Source organism: Triturus cristatus, chromosome 10 (assembly GCF_964204655.1).
Source record: "Triturus cristatus chromosome 10, aTriCri1.1, whole genome shotgun sequence".
In the NCBI taxonomy this organism is placed as follows: Eukaryota; Metazoa; Chordata; class Amphibia; order Caudata; family Salamandridae; genus Triturus; species Triturus cristatus.
The window spans coordinates 88,613,971-88,632,720 of NC_140593.1; the positions used below are offsets into that span (position 1 = coordinate 88,613,971).

At 50.7% G+C, this 18,750-nt stretch overlaps 1 protein-coding gene and 1 long non-coding RNA gene across 2 annotated transcripts in view; one reads left to right on the forward strand and one right to left on the reverse strand.

Moving 5' to 3' along the window:
* LOC146788901 (uncharacterized) overlaps positions 1-18,750 on the forward strand; it is a 142,914-nt gene that overhangs the window by 106,662 nt on the left and 17,502 nt on the right. The window contains exon 2 of the long non-coding RNA XR_014969723.1: positions 574-741. This is a non-coding gene — a long non-coding RNA (uncharacterized LOC146788901). The remainder of the gene's footprint in view (positions 1-573; positions 742-18,750) is intronic.
* LOC146788902 (receptor activity-modifying protein 1-like) overlaps positions 1-18,750 on the reverse strand; it is a 77,240-nt gene that overhangs the window by 34,667 nt on the left and 23,823 nt on the right. The window lies entirely within an intron of this gene.

The window sequence follows — 18,750 nt, forward strand, 5'->3', positions numbered from 1 at the left end:
GTCCAGAGCCTGCAAGTCTCACATCTCTTCTTAATATCGACTGGCAATCGAAGAGAATATGAAAGACAAGAAGAAGCTCGAGAAAATCAAAAGAAGTCGCTTCGTGGAACAAGGTAAAGCACAGGTGTCTCGTGAAGTGCATTCACCTTGGTTCTCAATCTTCTCGTAATGGACCACAGAATCAAACTATTGAAGCGCTTCACTTGCCCTGATGGAAAATGTAAATATTGAGACTTTGGGATGATAGATACGGGTATCCTGTAAAGGAACAGGTATTGTCCATTGTGAGTGTTCCAGGTGAGACAGGGACATCACAGATTCATTGGACTTGAACTGATTGTGTGGGTTTTCCCAAATGGGTTGGAGAACAAGTTATTACGAGCACTAACATTTCCACAAAGGAACACGTGCCTTATGTCCAGACCTCTGCTGAACAGAGGCAATCCAGGTATAGCAGATCATTGTATTGTATCCACAACGCGTTCCCTGTTGTTGTACATAACTTATGGCAAATTGTAATATTCTGTTCAGATACTCTGTAATACTAACTACTGGCATGTGCTGTCCTTACAGGATTGATGAAAGCTCGCTGGAGGCTGGCGGGTACACTATGCGCTCGTATCTTGTGAGGTGAACAGCATTCCCAGAGAGTGAGGTGATGCCAGTCTCTCTCTCTGACAAAGTTCAAACATCTTTCGACGCGGCTTGCCTGGCCTTCACGTGATTCTGCTGCTTATTTAGGTAGGTAAAGCTTTATGCGATAAAAAATATCATAAAAGCACAACATACAATACAGGATAAAAAGGATCAAGTAAAACATTTGATGAATTATAAAATTGATCATAAATGTATCTAAAAATGGACTATGTTTCAGAATAAAACACTATGTACAAAGAGACACATTGTTAAAGGGATTGGTAAAAAAGGATAAAAACCGGACCTCAACAGCATTTCAATGTGCAAAAGTGGCAAGGTTTTTTTTCCTCAATAGCCAAATGCTTATTTCCTATTTGTTTCCTAACGTTATGTCTACCTCATATGACCTCCTGTGCCAAAAATAAAGATCTCACTCAACAAGATAGGATCAGCCAGCCATGTTTATCTCTTCTGATCTCCTCCACCAGGCATATCTAGACCATCTTAAATGATGTGACCAGTTTGTAATGCCTGAATCATTTGAACTCCTCTATCAAATACATCAATCCCACTGACATGATAAGCAAATCATGTCCGTCTCATTTGTTCTGATCAGTCTTTCATCCCTATAATAAAATCATTGTTGACATTTGTGACTATACTACTGGTGATTCTCCTAACCTCAAGATGCAACAGTAGCAATATTAACTCTCCTCGCCTTTACCTATTAATCCCCCTCTTAATCCCCTGGTATTCACCTTACAATCAAGATTTCACTTGTGGCTATTCCAGACACCTTGTTGGCAAAAATGTAAAAGCAATTCTGGACTTATTCTTTACTCGTTCATTTCTGTGACATAGTCTTCCTCATTCCTTATTTATCAACAACAGTTTTACAGACACAAACAGGCAACATGTGTTTCCCCCTCTTTACTTTTTCCATATTGTTAGACTCGGGGATCTCTGATTGGCGCAAGGATGTCCTTGTGTCAAGCAGGTACCCTCTCCTCCATGTCAGGGCAAAGGATAACCCCTTTTGGAATGACCCTTGCTCACCCTCTAGGTGCGTGGCGTGAGCAGCCAAGGCGATTCTTCAGGCGTTGTTGGTTAAGCAATTATAATCATACACACAGTAAAGACATTAATCTCCCCCAGAAACGGACACCAGGCTTAGGTATGTGAAAATACGCTTCTTTATATAAAAATAGTTATCTCAATATGCAGACTTATCACAAGACTAGTAACGTTGTTTCTATGCCACCAGATTATAAAGCAGGCTAAACGGTTCCTTAAGCGGATGCTTCTTTAGTCTTTTACCAATGTCACTTGGGGGATTCCAGTCTTGACTTACTTCAGGCCTACCGCGGCTCACGCATCTGTCGTGGGCGCGCCTGCGCCGTGCACAGCTCCCCCCGGCGGCTCCGGGGCAGCGGGAGGTGAGACGGGCGTGCGGTGCGGTGAGGATTTACGGGGAAGTAAGGCGGTGCGGGCACCGAGCCCGATACTGGAACTCCTTTAGCAATGTTGTGTGGAGAGTCGGCACGGGTCGGTGCGACGCTCAGCTTTGGGAAGTGTTCTTGGGTCCTCAATCAGCGGGTGTGGGCAGGTAGGCCGGCGCGGCCAGCGACCCTTAGCACGGCGGTGCAGGGGGGGGTCTCCACAGCGGGGCGGCGCGGCCTGAGGTGTTCCGAGGATAGCGAAGCGGGGTCACAGGGCACGGTCCGTGCAGCTGGTTGCCCGGCGAAGATCACGATCGTCGGAAGGATTCCGGCGGGAGGGATGACAGCGCTTTCAGCGCGCTCCAGTGACAGGCGGTGACAGGGGCACAGACAACCTAGCCCGGGGACAGAGAGCGGCTCCGGACGGAGCGGGGCTCTCACGGGGTTAAGGCGGCGAGCTCCCGAGTGTCACGGCCCTAGGAGGGGGCGATGAGGGGCGCAGCCCCTTTCCAGCGGGATGCACACACGGCTCGAATTGGAGGACGAGCAAAAGCACAGAGAACCCACTGGTCCTGGGGTTCAGTTCAGGGGGCAAGCACAGAACAAGCCCTTGGAGAATGTTCAAGCACAAAGCAGCAAAGTCTTTTCAGCAAGTCTTTTCCTCTCCTTTCTCAGCAAGGCAAGCAGCAGGCCAGTCCTTCCAGCGTCTTCTTCTCCTCCTAGTCGGGCAGAGGTTCTTTGTGGTAAACAGGATTCTGATTTGCAAGGAGCAGGGCTCCTACTTTTATACCACATTTCTTTTTGTTCTTTCAGGCCGAGGGGGGCCTTCGCATAACCGTTCTCAGTCCTGAGCACTTTGTTGGGGGTACTCTGACTTCTGCTTTCAGTATGAGGGGCAGGCACATCAGCCGCTCCACAGGAGGTGGAGCCGGCATTCAGGGGGCAAGTACTTGCAGGAGCACCTTGTGGACAGCGCTTCGCCCGTCCTGGGCCAGGTGCAGGCTGAGTCATCAGTCGCTCCCCAGGGGGCGGAGCCAGCATTGTGGTAGTGGAGCACTGCCCTATTCAGAGTCCAAGGGGCACTCCCACCTCCCACCAAGGTGTCCTCCTGCCATTCGCTACCTGTCGTCCCCCCAGCCCTGTCACTCACATAGCCCAGACAGTCAGATACACGCACAGCAGAGGCGGGCTGAAATGGTCAAGCGAGTAAATACTAACTTTCTAAAAGTCGTATTTACAAACCCAGGATAGTAAAATAAACTTGGCTACAAGAAGTATTTTATCATTCCGAGTTCAGGCATATGAAACTTATCTCTCTACCATGTTCCCTGAGCCTGCTGGGATTATAGAATGTAATAATTCCAGCAGCTCATCTGGCCTAAGGGGAACAGGCAGCCTTGCAATAGTGAACCACGAATATGGCGGTAATTCACTACTAGGACAGGCCACACACTCAGGGCTTGTCCTACCTTACACCTTCAATGCACCCTGCCCGTGGGCCTACCAGAGGGGTGACTAACATGAGGCAAAGGGAAGGTTTTGGAGGCGGGCAAGTGTGTGCACTTGTCCGGCCAGCGTGACAGTACGGGACTGCACGCGGGGTCTGCAGTGGCAGACCCAGGACACATTTTACATGGCCGCTGGTGTGGGTGGCGCAACCAGCGCTGCAGCCCACTAGCGGCATTGGCACTCACAAGCCCTGGCACTCCGGGTGCACTTTACTGGGGACTGACAGTGAATCCAATAAACCAATCATGTATATCAATTATGAGCACTTTATCTAGGGAGCACTTGCGCTGCGACACGGATGAGCCGTGGCGCGGCGCCCTGAGCGGACAACACCAGCAAAACAATCGAGGCACACCATCAAAAAGTGGAAGGGAAACTCACGCCAAGGTGCCAGGTCTAACACGTGTCCCCTCCAGCAGAAATATGGGGAGAACTACCCTTGCCAAAGGGGTTCCTCGTCACTAAGGCGGAAATACCTGGACAGACCGTCAGCGTTGGCGTGATCTGTACCAGGACGGTGTTCCACCGTAAAGTCCATACCCTGTAGGGAGATGGACCACCTCAACAGCTTTGGGTTCTCACCCCTCATTTGCATCAACCATCTGAGGGGCCTGTAGTCCGTCTGAACCCGGAAGTGAGACCCAAACAAGTAGGGTCTTAGCTTCTTCAGCGCCCAGACCACAGCAAATGCTTCTCGCTCAATTGCACTCCACCTACTTTCCCGTGGAAGTAACCTCCTACTGATGAAGGCTACGGGTTGGTCCCAGCCCTCCTCAGTCATCTGTGAGAGAACAGCCCCTACACCATGCTCTGAAGCGTCTGTCTGCACTAGGAATTCCTTGGAGAAGTCAGGGGCCAAGAGCACGGGCGCCGTGCACATGGCAGTCTTCAGGGTGTCAAAAGCTTTCTGACAGGTGTCAGTCCAGATCACTTTCCGGGGCTGCTTCTTGGAAGTCAGCTCTGTCAAGGGGGCAACAATCGTTCCATAGCCCTTGACAAACCTCCTGTAGTACCCAGTGAGCCCCAGGAAGGCCCTCACTGCGGTCTGCGTCTTGGGGGGTTCCCAAGTCAGGATGGTCTCAATTTTGGGTTGCAAGGGTGCCACCTTGCCACTCCCCACTTGGTGTCCCAAGTACACCACGGAACCCTGCCCGATCTGGCACTTGCTTGCCTTGATCGTGAGGCCTGCTTGGCGCAGAGCCATCAACACTTCCCAGAGGTGGCGCAGGTGCTCGGGCCAGGTGGCACTGAACACTGCGATGTCATCCAGGTAGGCGGCACTGAACTCATCCAGCCCAACCAATACCTGGTTGACCAACCTCTGAAAGGTGGCAGGGGCATTCTTCATTCCAAATGGCATGACCCGGAACTGGAAGTGCCCATCTGGTGTGGAGAATGCTGACCTCTCTTTGGCCCCATCAGTCAAGGCGATCTGCCAGTACCCAGACGTTAAATCAAACGTGCTGAGGAACCGGGCAGCCCCCAGCCGATCAATGAGCTCATCAGCTCTGGGGATGGGGTGCACGTCAGTCTTAGTTACTGAATTGAGTCCTCTGTAGTCCACACAGAACCAGAGTTCAGGTGTGGCTCCCGGCGCAGCAGCTTTGGGGACCAAGACCACGGGGCTGGACCAAGGACTGCTGGAGGACTCAACCACCCCTAACGCAAGCATTTTGGAGACCTCCTCCTTGATGCAAGCTCTGACCCTGTCAGTTACCCTGTAAGCCTTGTGCTTCACAGGTAAGCTGTCTCCTGTGTCCACATCATGGACGCACCAATCTGTGACACCAGGAACCAGGGAGAACCTATCTGGAAACTGCCCCAGCAAGTGGCGGCAATCTTCCTGTTGTTCAGGCGTCAGGGTGGGTGAGAGGTTAACTCCATCCACTGACCCATCTTTCTCAGAGGCTACTAAGAGGTCAGGAAGAGGCTCAGTCTCCTCCTCCATTCCATCATCAGTGGCCAGCAGCATGCCCACTTCGGTCCTCTCTAAGTGGGGCTTAAGGCGGTTAACATGTAGGACCCTCAAAGGGTTCCTGTGAGACTGCGGGCCCGATTCACAGAACTAACTTAAGACAAAATCCTAAACTTACTACCATTTTGGTATTCACAGAAGGCACTTACTCATTTTGGTATTCACAGAAGGCACTTACTCATTTCAGTATTCACAGAAGTTAGGACTCCTAACTTTAGGACTCCTAAATGCCTTCTGTGACTACCGAAAGTCTTAAAATTAGGATTTTTCTCAGTTTAGTAGTAGTATAGTTAGGACTCCTAACTTTAGGACTCCTAAATGCCTTCTGTGAATACCGAAATTCTTAAAATTAGGATTTTTCTCAATTTAGTAGTCCTAAGTCTAAACTTAGGACTACTAAATTCAGAAAAATCCTAATTTTAAGACTTTCGGTATTCACAGAAGGCATTTAGGAGTCCTAAAGTTAGGAGTCCTAATTATACTACTACTAAACTGCGAAAAATCCTAATTTTAAGACTTTCGGTATTCACAGAAGGCATTTAGGAGTCCTAAAGTTAGGACTCCTAACTTCTGTGAATACCGAAATGCGTAAGTGCCTTCTGTGAATACCAAAATGAGTAAGTGCCTTCTGTGAATACCAAAATGGTAGTAAGTTTAGGATTTTTTCTTAAGTTAGTTCTGTGAATCGGGCCCTGCATGTCCACCAAGTAGGTGATAGGACTTTTGCGCTCCACAACCTCAAATGGACCTGTCCACTTATCCTGAAGTGCACAAGGCTCCACTGGGGCCAAGACCCACACCTTTTGTCCAGGTTGAAGCTCTACCAGAGTGGCATTCCGGTCGTACCACCGCTTCATCTCCTCCTGGCTGGCTTCCAGATTTGCCTCAGCAAGTTGCCTGAAACGCCTAGTCTGGTTCCTGAAGGCCAGCATGTAACTGTATACATTCTGGGGAGGTTTCCTGGAAGATTGCTCCCAGCCTTCCTTTACCAAACTCAGAGGTCCTCTTACCGGGTGACCATACAGAAGCTCAAAGGGGCTGAACCCTAGATACTTCTGTGGCACCTCTCGGTAAGCAAAGAGCAGGCATGGCAAGAGGACGTCCCACTTACGCCTCATTGGACCGTCTAGGCCCATGATCATGCCTTTGAGGGTTCGGTTGAATCTCTCAACCAACCCATTTCCTTGGGGGTGGGAAGGAGTGGTGAACTTGTAAGTTACCCCACACTCCTTCCACAAGGATTTCATATATGTGGATATGAAATTGGTCCCCCTGTCGCTCACCACCTCTAGAGGGAATCCCACTCTGGAGTAAATTCCCATCAGTGCCCGTCCCACCACGGGGGCCGTCACTGTCCTCAGAGGGATGGCTTCAGGGTACCGGGTGGCATGATCCACCAAGACCAGGATGAACCTGTTGCCCAGGGCTGTCTTGGGGTCCAGAGGCCCAACAATATCAATACCCACTCGCTGGAATGGCGTACCGACCACGGGGAAGGGTTGCAGAGGAGCCTTGTGCTTCCCCCCGCTCTTACCACTTGCCTGGCAAGTCTGACAGGTTCTGCAGTAGGAATCTGAATTCTTGTGCATTTGGGGCCAGTAAAAGTGGGTGACAAGCCTGTCATAGGTCTTGTCCATCCCCAAATGTCCTGCTAAAGGCACATCATGAGCCAGCCCCAGTAGGAAGGTTCTGAACTTCTGGGGTACCACCAGCACACGGGCTGACCCAGGTTCAGCAGCCTTAGGCTCTGAATACAGGAGGTCACTCTCCCAGTACACGTAGTGTGTTTTGGCCTGAACACCATTGGCCTGGTCTGCAGCCTGCTGCCGCATACCCACGAGAGAAGGGCATTCTTTCTGCTCCCTGCAGAATTCCTCCCTGGAGGGGCCTCCTTCTTGCTGCCAATGGGTCAGCTCAGGCAGGTCCCCCAGTTCGGCAATCTGTTCCCCGGTAGGCTCCAGAGCATCCCCCTCAGGGTCTGCTTCCTCCTGGGCCGTGGGAACTTTGGGGGCCGGTTTCCCGCGCCTCCTGCGCCTTCTCCCTAAGGCCGGTTCCTGGACCTCTCCCTCAGGCTCCAGGACCCTTTCAACACCCCTACTGGCTGCCATGGACCGGGTGGTCACGCACGCCCAGTCGGGTAGACCCACCATCCTCAGATGCGTGGTCTTCTCTACCTTTTCCCACGGGGAGCTCTCCAGGTCGTTCCCTAGCAGACAGTCTACAGGCATGTCAGTTTTCACAGCGACTTATAGAGTACCAGAGACCTCCCCCCACTCAAAGGGAACTTGAGCCATTGGACAACGACTCTCTATGTTGTCAGCATTGACAACCCTACAGTAGGCATTGGGTAAAATCTGCTCTTGAGACACCAGGTGTTGCCTCACCGAGGTCACGCTGGCTCCTGTATCTCTAAGAGCCTCAACCTTCTTTCCATTGATGGTCACTACTCACTGTCTCCTAGCGAGACTAGGGTCATATGTGCAGGACCCCCACCCCCCTGGACTGCTACCTCCTCCCCAAAATTAACATTAGCTACTTGCCGGGGTGGAGCACCAGTGGGTGCTGTCTTACCAAACAGGCGACACTTAGGATCAGTGGCAATGTGACCCGGGTCACCACACCTGTAACAATTGAAGGGCCCCTTTGGAAAAGGCCTACCTGTCGGGCCCCGTTCTGCTGCGGGGGTGGGGGAGGCTGAGAACCCTTCTGCTGGTTCCCTTGGGAATTACTTTGGGGGCCTTTTTGGAACCCTTTCTTTTTACCCTTGTCCCCCCCACTCTTCTGCTGGGGACCCTGCCCACCTTTGGCGGAGTCTCCCACTTGACCCTTGTGGAACCTGGTGCTGAGCCAGCGGTCCGCCTCCTCAGCAAGCTTCCTCGGGTTGGACAGCTTGCTATCAATCAGGTGCTGGCGTAGCTCAGGAAAACATTGACTGGACAAGTGCTCCCATGCAATTAAATCAAGCAGCCCTTGATAATCATTCACTTTGCTACCCTTCACCCAACCATCCAGTGCTCTGCAAAAAAAAGTTACATACTCCACATACGTACTCTCAGGGATCTTCTTAGTCTCCCTGAACCTTTGTGTATATAGCTCAGTAGTTAACCGATACCTGGTCATTAAAGCTTCCTTCATATGGGGGTATGAGGCTTGGAGATCTAAGGGTAAATCTAACAGTGTGTCACGCCCTTCAGCAAGGAACCTTCCCCACAACCCCGCTCCCCAGTCTTTCTCAGGGACCCGGTGTGAGGACATGGCCACCTCATAGGCTCTAAACCACTGCCCTATGTCATCCTTTCTAAAATACTCCTTAACTACATCTTTGGGGATGTACACCTTGGACTCTACCTGCACCGGCGGAGTGCTGCCACCAGAAGGAGCTGTGTCCAAACTTTTCGCCTTCAGCTCCAACTCCTTCAATCTTATATCATGATCCATTTGGCGTTGTTGTGCCTCCAAGGCCAACTTCTGCTTTTCCATTTCCATTTGTCCTGCCAACTTTGCCATCTCCATTGCATGCGCCCTGTCTGCTGCCCTGTCTGCCAGCTCCTCTGGGGACAGGACTCTGCTGGGCTCTCCAAAGTTGTCGGGTGGGATGATGTCCCCCGCATTCTGTGGGTCCCTTGACTCCTTCCAGGCTCTCAACGCCTTGGTGTACTGGTTCTTCCTCTTGAATCCAGCATGGGGAATTCGGAGTTTTACACTGTAGCCTTTCAATTGCTCTACTGTGTAACCCTCCAGTCTCTCCCAATCCACCTCATCTATTCCAGAAATCACAGAGAGTGCTCTTCCAGCAGGGAGTGAGCCAGGCATGGTTGCAATAATGGCAGATGTCTCAACAAAGTTCAAAAATGAAAACTTGTGGCTGCGTAACTTGGTCTGCTCTCACTATCTGGTGATTAATAATTCACTGTAGGCAAATTACAAATGCAAATCCGAAATCCCAGCCGCTGCCAACAATGTTAGACTCGGGGATCTCTGATTGGCGCAAGGATGTCCTTGTGTCAAGCAGGGACCCTCTCCTCCACGTCAGGGCAAAGGATAACCCCTTTTGGAATGACCCTTGCTCACCCTCTAGGTGCGTGGCGTGAGCAGCCAAGGCGATTCTTCAGGCGTTGTTGGTTAAGCAATTATTATCATACACACAGTAAAGACATTAATCTCCCCCAGAAACGGCCACCAGGCTTAGGTATGTGAAAATACGCTTCTTTATATAAAAATAGTTATCTCAATATGCAGACTTATCACAAGACTAGTAACGTTGTTTCTATGCCACCAGATTATAAAGCAGGCAAAACGGTTCCTTAAGCGGATGCTTCTTTAGTCTTTTACAAATGTCACTTGGGGGATTCCAGTCTTGACTTACTTCAGGCCTACCGCGGCTCACGCATCTGTCGTGGGCGCGCCTGCGCCATGCACAGCTCCCCCCGGCGGCTCCGGGGCAGCGGGAGGTGAGACGGGCGTGCAGTGTGGTGAGGATTTACGGGGAAGTAAGGCAGTACGGGCCCCGAGCCCGATACTGGAACTCCTTTAGCAACGTTGTGTGGAGAGTCGGCACGGGTCGGTGCGACGCTCAGCTTTGGGAAGTGTTCTTGGGTCCTCAATCAGCGGGTGTGGGCAGGTAGGCAGGCGCGGCCAGCGACCCTTAGCACGGCGGTGCAGGGGGGGTCTCCACAGCGGGGGCGGCGCGGCCTGAGGTGTTCCGAGGATAGCGAAGCGGGGTCACAGGGCACGGTCCGTGCAGCTGGTGGCCCGGCGAAGATCACGATCGTCGGAAGGATTCCGGCGGGAGGGATGACAGCGCTTTCAGCGCGCTCCAGTGGCAGGCGGTGACAGGGGCGCAGACAACCTAGCCGGGGGACAGAGAGCGGCTCCGGACGGAGCGGGGCTCTCACGGGGTTAAGGCGGCGAGCTCCCGAGTGTCACGGCCCTAGGAGGGGGCGATGAGGGGCGCAGTCCCTTTCCAGCGGGATGCACACACGGCTCGAATTGGAGGACGAGCAAAAGCACAGAGAACCCACTGGTCCTGGGGTTCAGTTCAGGGGGCAAGCTCAGATCAAGCCCTTGGAGAATGTTCAAGCACAAAGCAGCAAAGTCTTTTCAGCAAGTCTTTTCCTCTCCTTTCTCAGCAAGGCAAGCAGCAGGCCAGTCCTTCCAGCGTCTTCTTCTCCTCCTAGTCGGGCAGAGCTTCTTTGTGGTAGACAGGATTCTGATTTGCAAGGAGCAGGGCTCCTACTTTTATACCACATTTCTTTTTGTTCTTTCAGGCCAGGGGGTCCTTCGCATAACCGTTCTCAGTCCTGAGCACTTTGTTGGGGGTACTCTGACTTCTGCTTTCAGTATGAGGGGCAGGCACATCAGCCGCTCCACAGGAGGTGGAGCCGGCATTCAGGGGGCAAGTACTTGCAGGAGCACCTTGTGGACAGCGCTTCGGCCGTCCTGGGCCAGGTGCAGGCTGAGTCATCAGTCGCTCCCCAGGGGGCGGAGCCAGCATTGTGGTAGTGGAGCACTGCCCTATTCAGAGTCCAAGGGACACTCCCACCTCCCACCAAGGTGTCCTCCTGCCATTCGCTACCTGTCGTCCCCCCAGCCCTGTCACTTACATAGCCCAGACAGTCAGATACACGCACAGCAGAGGCGGGCTGAAATGGTCAAGCGAGTAAATACTAACTTTCTAAAAGTCGTATTTACAAACCCAGGATAGTAAAATAAACTTGGGTACAAGAAGTATTTTATCATTCCAAGTTCAGGCATATGAAACATATCTCTCTACCATGTTCCCTGAGCCTGCTGGGATTATGGAATGTAATAATTCCAGCAGCTCATCTGACCTAAGGGGAACAGGCAGCCTTGCAATAGTGAACCACGAATATGGCGGTAATTCACTACTAGGACAGGCCACACACTCAGGGCTTGTCCTACCTTACACCTTCAATGCACCCTGCCCGTGGGCCTACCAGAGGGGTGACTAACATGAGACGAAGGGAAGGTTTTGGAGGCGGGCAAGTGTGTGCACTTGTCCGGCCAGCGTGACAGTACGGGACTGCACGCGGGGTCTGCAGTGGCAGACCCAGGACACATTTTACATGGCCGCTGGTGTGGGTGGCGCAACCAGCGCTGCAGCCCACTAGCGGCATTGGCACTCACAAGCCCTGGCACTCCGGGTGCACTTTACTGGGGACTGACAGTGAATCCAATAAACCAATCATGTATATCAATTATGAGCACTTTATCTAGGGAGCACTTGCGCTGCGACACGGATTAGCCGTGGCGCGGCGCCCTGAGCGGACAACACCAGCAAAACAATCGAGGCACACCATCTAAAAGTGGAAGTGAAACTCACGCCAAGGTGCCAGGTCTAACACATATTTAGCATAAACTCAATACACAAGACTTCTTCAGTGAACAACAGGATTCAGACAGTTTCTGGGATCCTCCCTCGCCTGCCTTGTTTGCATGGCAGGCTTCAGGAGGATGAGCAAGAGATTCTGTGAGCTTCAAAGACAAGATTTTCATCACATCAGCACTCTCAGGTACTGAAATACCCTCTAGGATTACTTTAGTCATGTTGCCACAACGCTCCATAAAAAGCACTGGCAATGTCAATAGGGCTGGTTATAAAGGAACGTTGTTTTGTAATGTGTAGCAATACAAGCAAATAGCTTGTAGAATAATATTGGTGTAGGTTATAAGATCAGGTGACAGTTTCACTGCCAAGCCAGACTAAAATTATATGTAGGTTAATGACTTTCCTCCTCCCATCTGTGCTGCTCCCAGAGAAAAACTGCATACATTTTTAAAAACATTTAATAGCATTACAATGTCATTCGTGTGTCCCTGAAAGTTCAAGTTCAGGCAGCTGAATAAATAAACATATATATATATGCCTTTTATGAGGAAAATATTTCTGTGCAAATTCTTTGCTTTTGCTTGTATAATGCAGCACAAAATAGGCGACTGGACAACCAGAAATACTTTTATCCAATGCATTAACCATTTTATTTTAAGACTTGAGTGTGTGGTGGGTCCAGCTCTTTTTGTTGCCATTTAAAGAAACAACCATTTTTAGGTCTCGCATATAGGCAGCGCATGCGCTGCCTCTACGAGGCATTACATAATCTGTATACTTCGGTGACACTCCTCCTCTTGCCGGTAGTTTCTCCTGCTGCTTGCCATTCCTTAACTGTGGCATTTATTTTGTTAGCGGGCTTATGGTTGGCTTGCGGTCCAATGCGGCACTTCCGTTTTGCTTCCCTTCGGCTGGAAGCAGCACCGACCAACTATAGTTTTGTTCCGCTGCTCGGCGTTATCTGTTCCTGTAGGGACTACTTCCTTGTTTGTCCCATGATGCAGTCTCTGCTGGGAATCCTGTCGCACCCAGATCCCGGATTGCCATCTGGGGAGCAGCGCTTGTGCTGACGCTGCTCCCACTACATCCAAGAAGACCTCCTGCCGCTGCCCTGCGGCAGTTCTGCAGCTCCTGGGCGGCGGGAGACCATCGGCTTCCCCTGCTCTGCCTGTGTGGCGAGATACTTCTCCATAATGCCTCCGGGATCTGACTTGTTAAAACTGCAGTTGCCAGCTCCTACCTGCCCAGCAGTCCTGGCCTCCACCCCACCTTCCCATGCTGTATGTAGCGCATACCTTCTCCTCTCCAGATTGCAGCAGGCGCCCCTCCCACTCTATATACTCCCTCCAGCAGCGTATATAATACCTTTCCTAGGCTGCACTTATCGCTCTTGTCGCTTCAACCCATTCTTCTTCTTCCCCAGCGGCCTTAAATAACAACCAATGACCATAACTGCTCTCCCTAAAGATAAGAAAGTGCTTCGCCGGACGAAACGGCGAAAGGAGCCTTCGGAGCTCGTCACGCTCCGACACATGGTTGCTCGCCAAAGTTTATTGGGGCAGTAAAGAACAAATTCCTAACCTTGTGAAATCACATTTGAGAACAGACAAACACTTGCGGTGTTGTGAGCCTCTTAACAGTCACATGTTCACAAGTAATTCTACTATTTATAATGGGGTTCTGTTTTAACATGTGCCAAGGGATGCTACTTTGTGTCTGCTCTTTGTGTCTGCTTGTGCAGCGTGTTTGTGAGCTGTGACTGTGCCGCTGAGGGTCTCCGTGCTTCTAACATCCATTGCTACCCACCACCACCACTGTCCTGGCCTCACTCGATCTAGTGTCTGTCCACACCGCTGCCCCAGTATCTTAGGGTACTGGGGGTATTTGTGGAAGAGTTGGGCGTGGGCGCAGTTTTGCACTTCAGTGTGGCAGGAAGAGGGAGACGGTCCTCGCTCTTCTTCTTCCTGCAGCTGAAAATGTCTTACACAAACTATGTACCTGGCTGTGCGTTGTAGCTTCTGTATGGGAGATATGTGGAGCTGGTGTCCGGCCTGGGATTTGCATGCAAGGGCAGGCTCGAGCTCAGCTTTCGTGCAGACAACAGCCCAGGAGTATTTCACATATTACACTCATGTTTTACGAAAGTGGTGCATATCTCAAGTGGGGAAAAAACGCACTTTCGCCCACATTTAATCCCGGTGTATTGGTGACAATGCAGTGCTCTTTTTTAAAAATATATACACTAACCGCATCTTGAGGCCCTTGGATTGCCGTCGGGTTGTCCTTTTGTTCTTCTTTGTCGTCTTCCAGCCAGCAACTCGCCGGACCCACTGCGCGGGTCCCGCAGCGCGCCAGACTATCGCGGGAGTTGTGAGAAGGGGCTGCCTGATACCTGGGGCGAGTGTATCCTGACCAGGGCTGCGAGCAGTGGGGACTCCATTGCCCAGGAGTCCCTGCGAGCCCAACCAGTCACACCTGGGCTGCTCTCCCTGACCGCCACGCCCCCCCGCCCACGGGAGTAAAAGCGGACTGTCAACCCACCACCAGCGGGACACTAACCGCATCTTGAGGCCCTTGGATTGCCGTCAGGTTGTCCTTTTGTTCTTCTTTGTCGTCTTCCAGCCAGCAACTCGCCGGACCCGCTGCGCGGGTCCCGCAGCGTGCCAGACTATCGCGGGAGTTGCCAGAAGGGGCTGCCTGATACCTGGGGCGAGTGTATCCTGACCAGGGCTGCGAGCAGCGGGGACTCCATTGCCCAGGAGTCCCTGCGAGCCCAACCAGTCACACCTGGGCTGCTCTCCCTGACCGCCACGCCCCCACCGCTCATTATTTTCTCTAATTCAGGAGCGTAGTTCCCTGCTGCGCGGGAGCGCCCGGGGCTAAGCCCGGGCAAAGGGCGGGCCGTTTGAGGCCGTTCGAGGACGGGAGAGACCGGACCGGGCCATCTCTCTAACTTCCATTCATCCGGAACTTACACTAAAATCGTACGTACTGTTACCTTATTGACATTGCACCTGTGAGTTCCCAAAGATTCAGCTTTACTGACTATCTGTTTATATAAGACGTTAACTCCTTGTATTGGTCTAACAGGAACAATGGTCTTAACTAGAGGAAATAAAACCAAAGTATCGGGGGTGGAGGCAAGCTTTTAGGTCCCATGGACGACTTCATCACCAAGTCAAACTCATTCATAGACCAAAGTATTAGTCTGATGGAAGGTAGGGTGTCTTTGGATTTAGCGCTCGCTAAGAGATCCTCCATGGGCAACTTAGCGGATGCAAGAACCCCCGTAATAGACAACAACTCTGGGCGAAGGACGCTTTGTGAGGGTAGGCGTAGCCTACCAAACAATGTGGACCTGTCGGCCTCCCAGCTTTCCGATCTCCAGATAAGCTCAGACTTAGAAAGGACATCAGAGCTGATACCCCAAATCACACCGGATGAAACAAGGCAAGCAAGAGGGAGGAGGGAGGGCGCTATAAGGAAAAGAAAGAATGATCTGAAAAATCCCATCCCCAATGAGATCAGTGACACGCCTAGTAGGAAAGAGAACGCACCCCCTAGAGCTGAACAGGTAGTAGATTCTGTGATCATAAATCAGTCCGCACATGATACTCCAGACCCCTTTAGCCTGGAATTCTCCACTCATTCACCCTGTAGGAAGGAAATAAGCGATAGCAATAACTCACAACTGCTACATAATATTGCAGATCTATTGAAATCTTTCCTTGCACCAGTAGAAGCAAGATTATTACAGATAGAGAACCAGCTATCTAATTTTATAAACCTCACAAAGTCCAAGCAAGTGCCGGGGGCCCAAAAAATGGGGGGAAACAAACAGACTCTTCTCAAGCCCGCAGCCATACAAAAGAATGTACCTATACCTTTAAATGTAACACCTAAACCAACACCCCCTGAAACATTAAATATTAACAGAGTAGCGAAACCTTCCACTAATGCTACCATAACCTTACCCCAGGGTAATGCTCTGTCAGCAACAACACCGGCGCCTAAAACATCGGCACCCAAAAAATCGGCGCCTAAAACTCCGGCTCCCAAAACACCTGCCCCAAAAACTTCGGCCCCAGTTTCCAACAGAGGTGACCCTAGGGGACCTCCCGAAGCTAGATTCGCTGTTGATATGCCACCGGAAGCATGTCCCTTTGTAGTTGTAATGACAGGTGTGCCCGAGTTAGTGGATTACAATGCAGAACCTACGTGGTCACTGAAAAACAAGGCCCAACATTGGCTAAATACCAATCGCCCTATTCCAGCAACTTGGCCATGTAGGATTCTGATGGTACGTAGGACTCCCTAGGTGGGAAACGGCAGAAAAACAATACCGGGAGATTGTATTGTGATTACATTCGAAGACCCCCGAGTGGTAGATTATATTTGCTCTTGGGAGTACCCGAGTGTAAATGGAGGTATAGGCACCAAGCGACTTTCCTTTTTCTACCCTTCAAGACATCGCAATGGTTCTTTTAACCCCTTCCATGCCCATGACGGAACGGTTCCGTCATGAGCATCGGTTGCGCTGTGCTCATGACGGAACCGTTCCGTCATGGGCCCGCCCGCGCTCGAACCCTTCAGCACCGCGGGGGAATTCCCGCAGCGCTGAAGGGGTTAATGATCATGACAGCCCCAGGGAAGTAGCAGCTCCCCGTCACTGTGAATATGGCAACCCAAGGCAAATAGTGGACCCTCGTCACCATGATTATGATAGTTCCTGGCACACAGTGGGGCCACGTCATTTGGGAGGAGGATGGGATGATTGGGGTCCGCACACACAGAGGACGGCCTATAGAGAGCTGCCTCGCTGGGATGCCTGGTCCAGCATCCCGACGATGAATAGGTTTAGTGGCCTTAAAACGGTCGACTGACCACTAACGGCGACCGAATCTACTAATCCTAAGACACCCCATTTAACGCCTAAAGTAAAAACAATTTGCCTAGCAAATGAAGATGCGGCGATTAACACAGAACTGCAGCCCCTACCTATCCTCTTCTGGAATGTTGCGGGTCTTCGCCCCAAAATTGAGGATGGGCCTGCCATGAACTTCGTGGAGCCGGGTAAAATCATCTGCCTCCAGGAGACATGGTCCATGACGGAGCTCCACCTCCTGGGTTATAAAACATACTTCACCCCAGCTCTGGGCAGTGTTGCAGGCAGACCTAAGGGAGGGCTGACCACGTATATTGCAAATACTGTGAACCACTTAAAAGTATCCATAGTCGATTCTGATCCAAATTTTCAATTACTTTCCCTTTCTTTTAAAAACAAAGAGTCTATCCTTTTGCTCAACCTCTACAATAATTTAGAGGAGGACCAATTCTTGACCTTTCTCTTTAACATCCAGGAGAAACTAACCCATTTTTATCAATTCAAGGCAGGAAAAGGGGTGGTTCATCTTCTATGGGGAGGAGATTTTAATCTGCATCCATGCCCACATGCTGGGAAAAATTGTTGTGGGATAGTGGATGAACATGATGCTCCCCTCATGCACTTTGCCCATACCAAGGTGAAGATTGCTATGAACAACGTGTTATCTGACTTGGAACTCTCAATAGCTAACGAGCCAAGTTTAGGCTCAAACTTCCTGCAACCAACATATGTGGGAAGGGGATACAAAACGACAGTCGACTACATCCTCCTTTTGCCTGGATTGTTGCGCAGAGCTAGGTCCCTTGAGGTCCTGACTAACACACTAAGCGATCATTCTGCCCTGAGGATGGATCTTTATTTAATTAACTCTCAACCCCTAACTGCAGTCATAGCTAAAACTCTTGCCCAGAACAAATTGGAGTTAGGTAAACAAAATGGATATACATTAAAGTGGGGGAAGATAAACCCAGCCGAAATTACTGAAAAATTGGTAAAAGCGGCACACTCAAACATAATTAAATGCCTGGATCTACTAGAAACGGATGAAGAAGTCCTAAATAATTTTACCCAGATATTAGAGAAAATTAAGGGACTTCTCACAGTAAATCCAAAGAGCTCGAACCCAACTACTAAAGGGTGGTTTAACCATAGTTGTACCGTGGCCCTAACTAAGCTAAAGGTGGCCCTGAATAAAACAGTCAGAGATTCGGAGCAGATCCAACTCCTTAGACTGCAATATGGAAGGGCACGTAAACAAAGAATAGAAGAACTAAAACAGAAACTATGGAACGACCTGCACACTAGTGCTGTCTCTAAAAACAGTGAGGCTTTCTGGCGAACAGTCAAATCCCCCTACCTAACAGACGATAACAGTCCCAAGATAGAACTGGCCATAGGGGAAGATACTTGGGTGTCCCACTTTTCTAAAATCTTTAAAAACACAGTAACATCAGTAGGGACATCAATCACACATTCAACAGTTGAATACCCAATATCCCTGCATTTTGACATTTCCGAGGTATTAGTGGCACTGGAAACAAGTAAAAACGGGAAAGCCCCAGGCCCAGATGGGGTCCCAGTGGATCTTTTTAAATTCAATCTGGATCTCTGGGCCCCCATTCTCACTAGAGTGTGCACTGCAGCCGCAAAAGTGGGACTGATAAAATGTTGGACTAAATCTATCATGGTCCCAATTTTTAAAAAGGGGGATCGTCAGGACGCCAAATGCTACCGCCCCATCTCACTGCTGGATTCTCTGGGCAAGGTCGTTGGCAGGGTGGTGCTTGAGCGACTCCAGCGGTGGGCTGAGGAGGGAGGCATTATTTCCGATCTCCAATTTGGATTCCGGGAGGGGTTTGGAACGGTGGAGCAGGCCCTTAATCTTATTTTGATAGTGGGTAAATATATCCAAGCAAAGAAGGACACGGTCTATATGGTGTATGTAGACCTGTCCGCT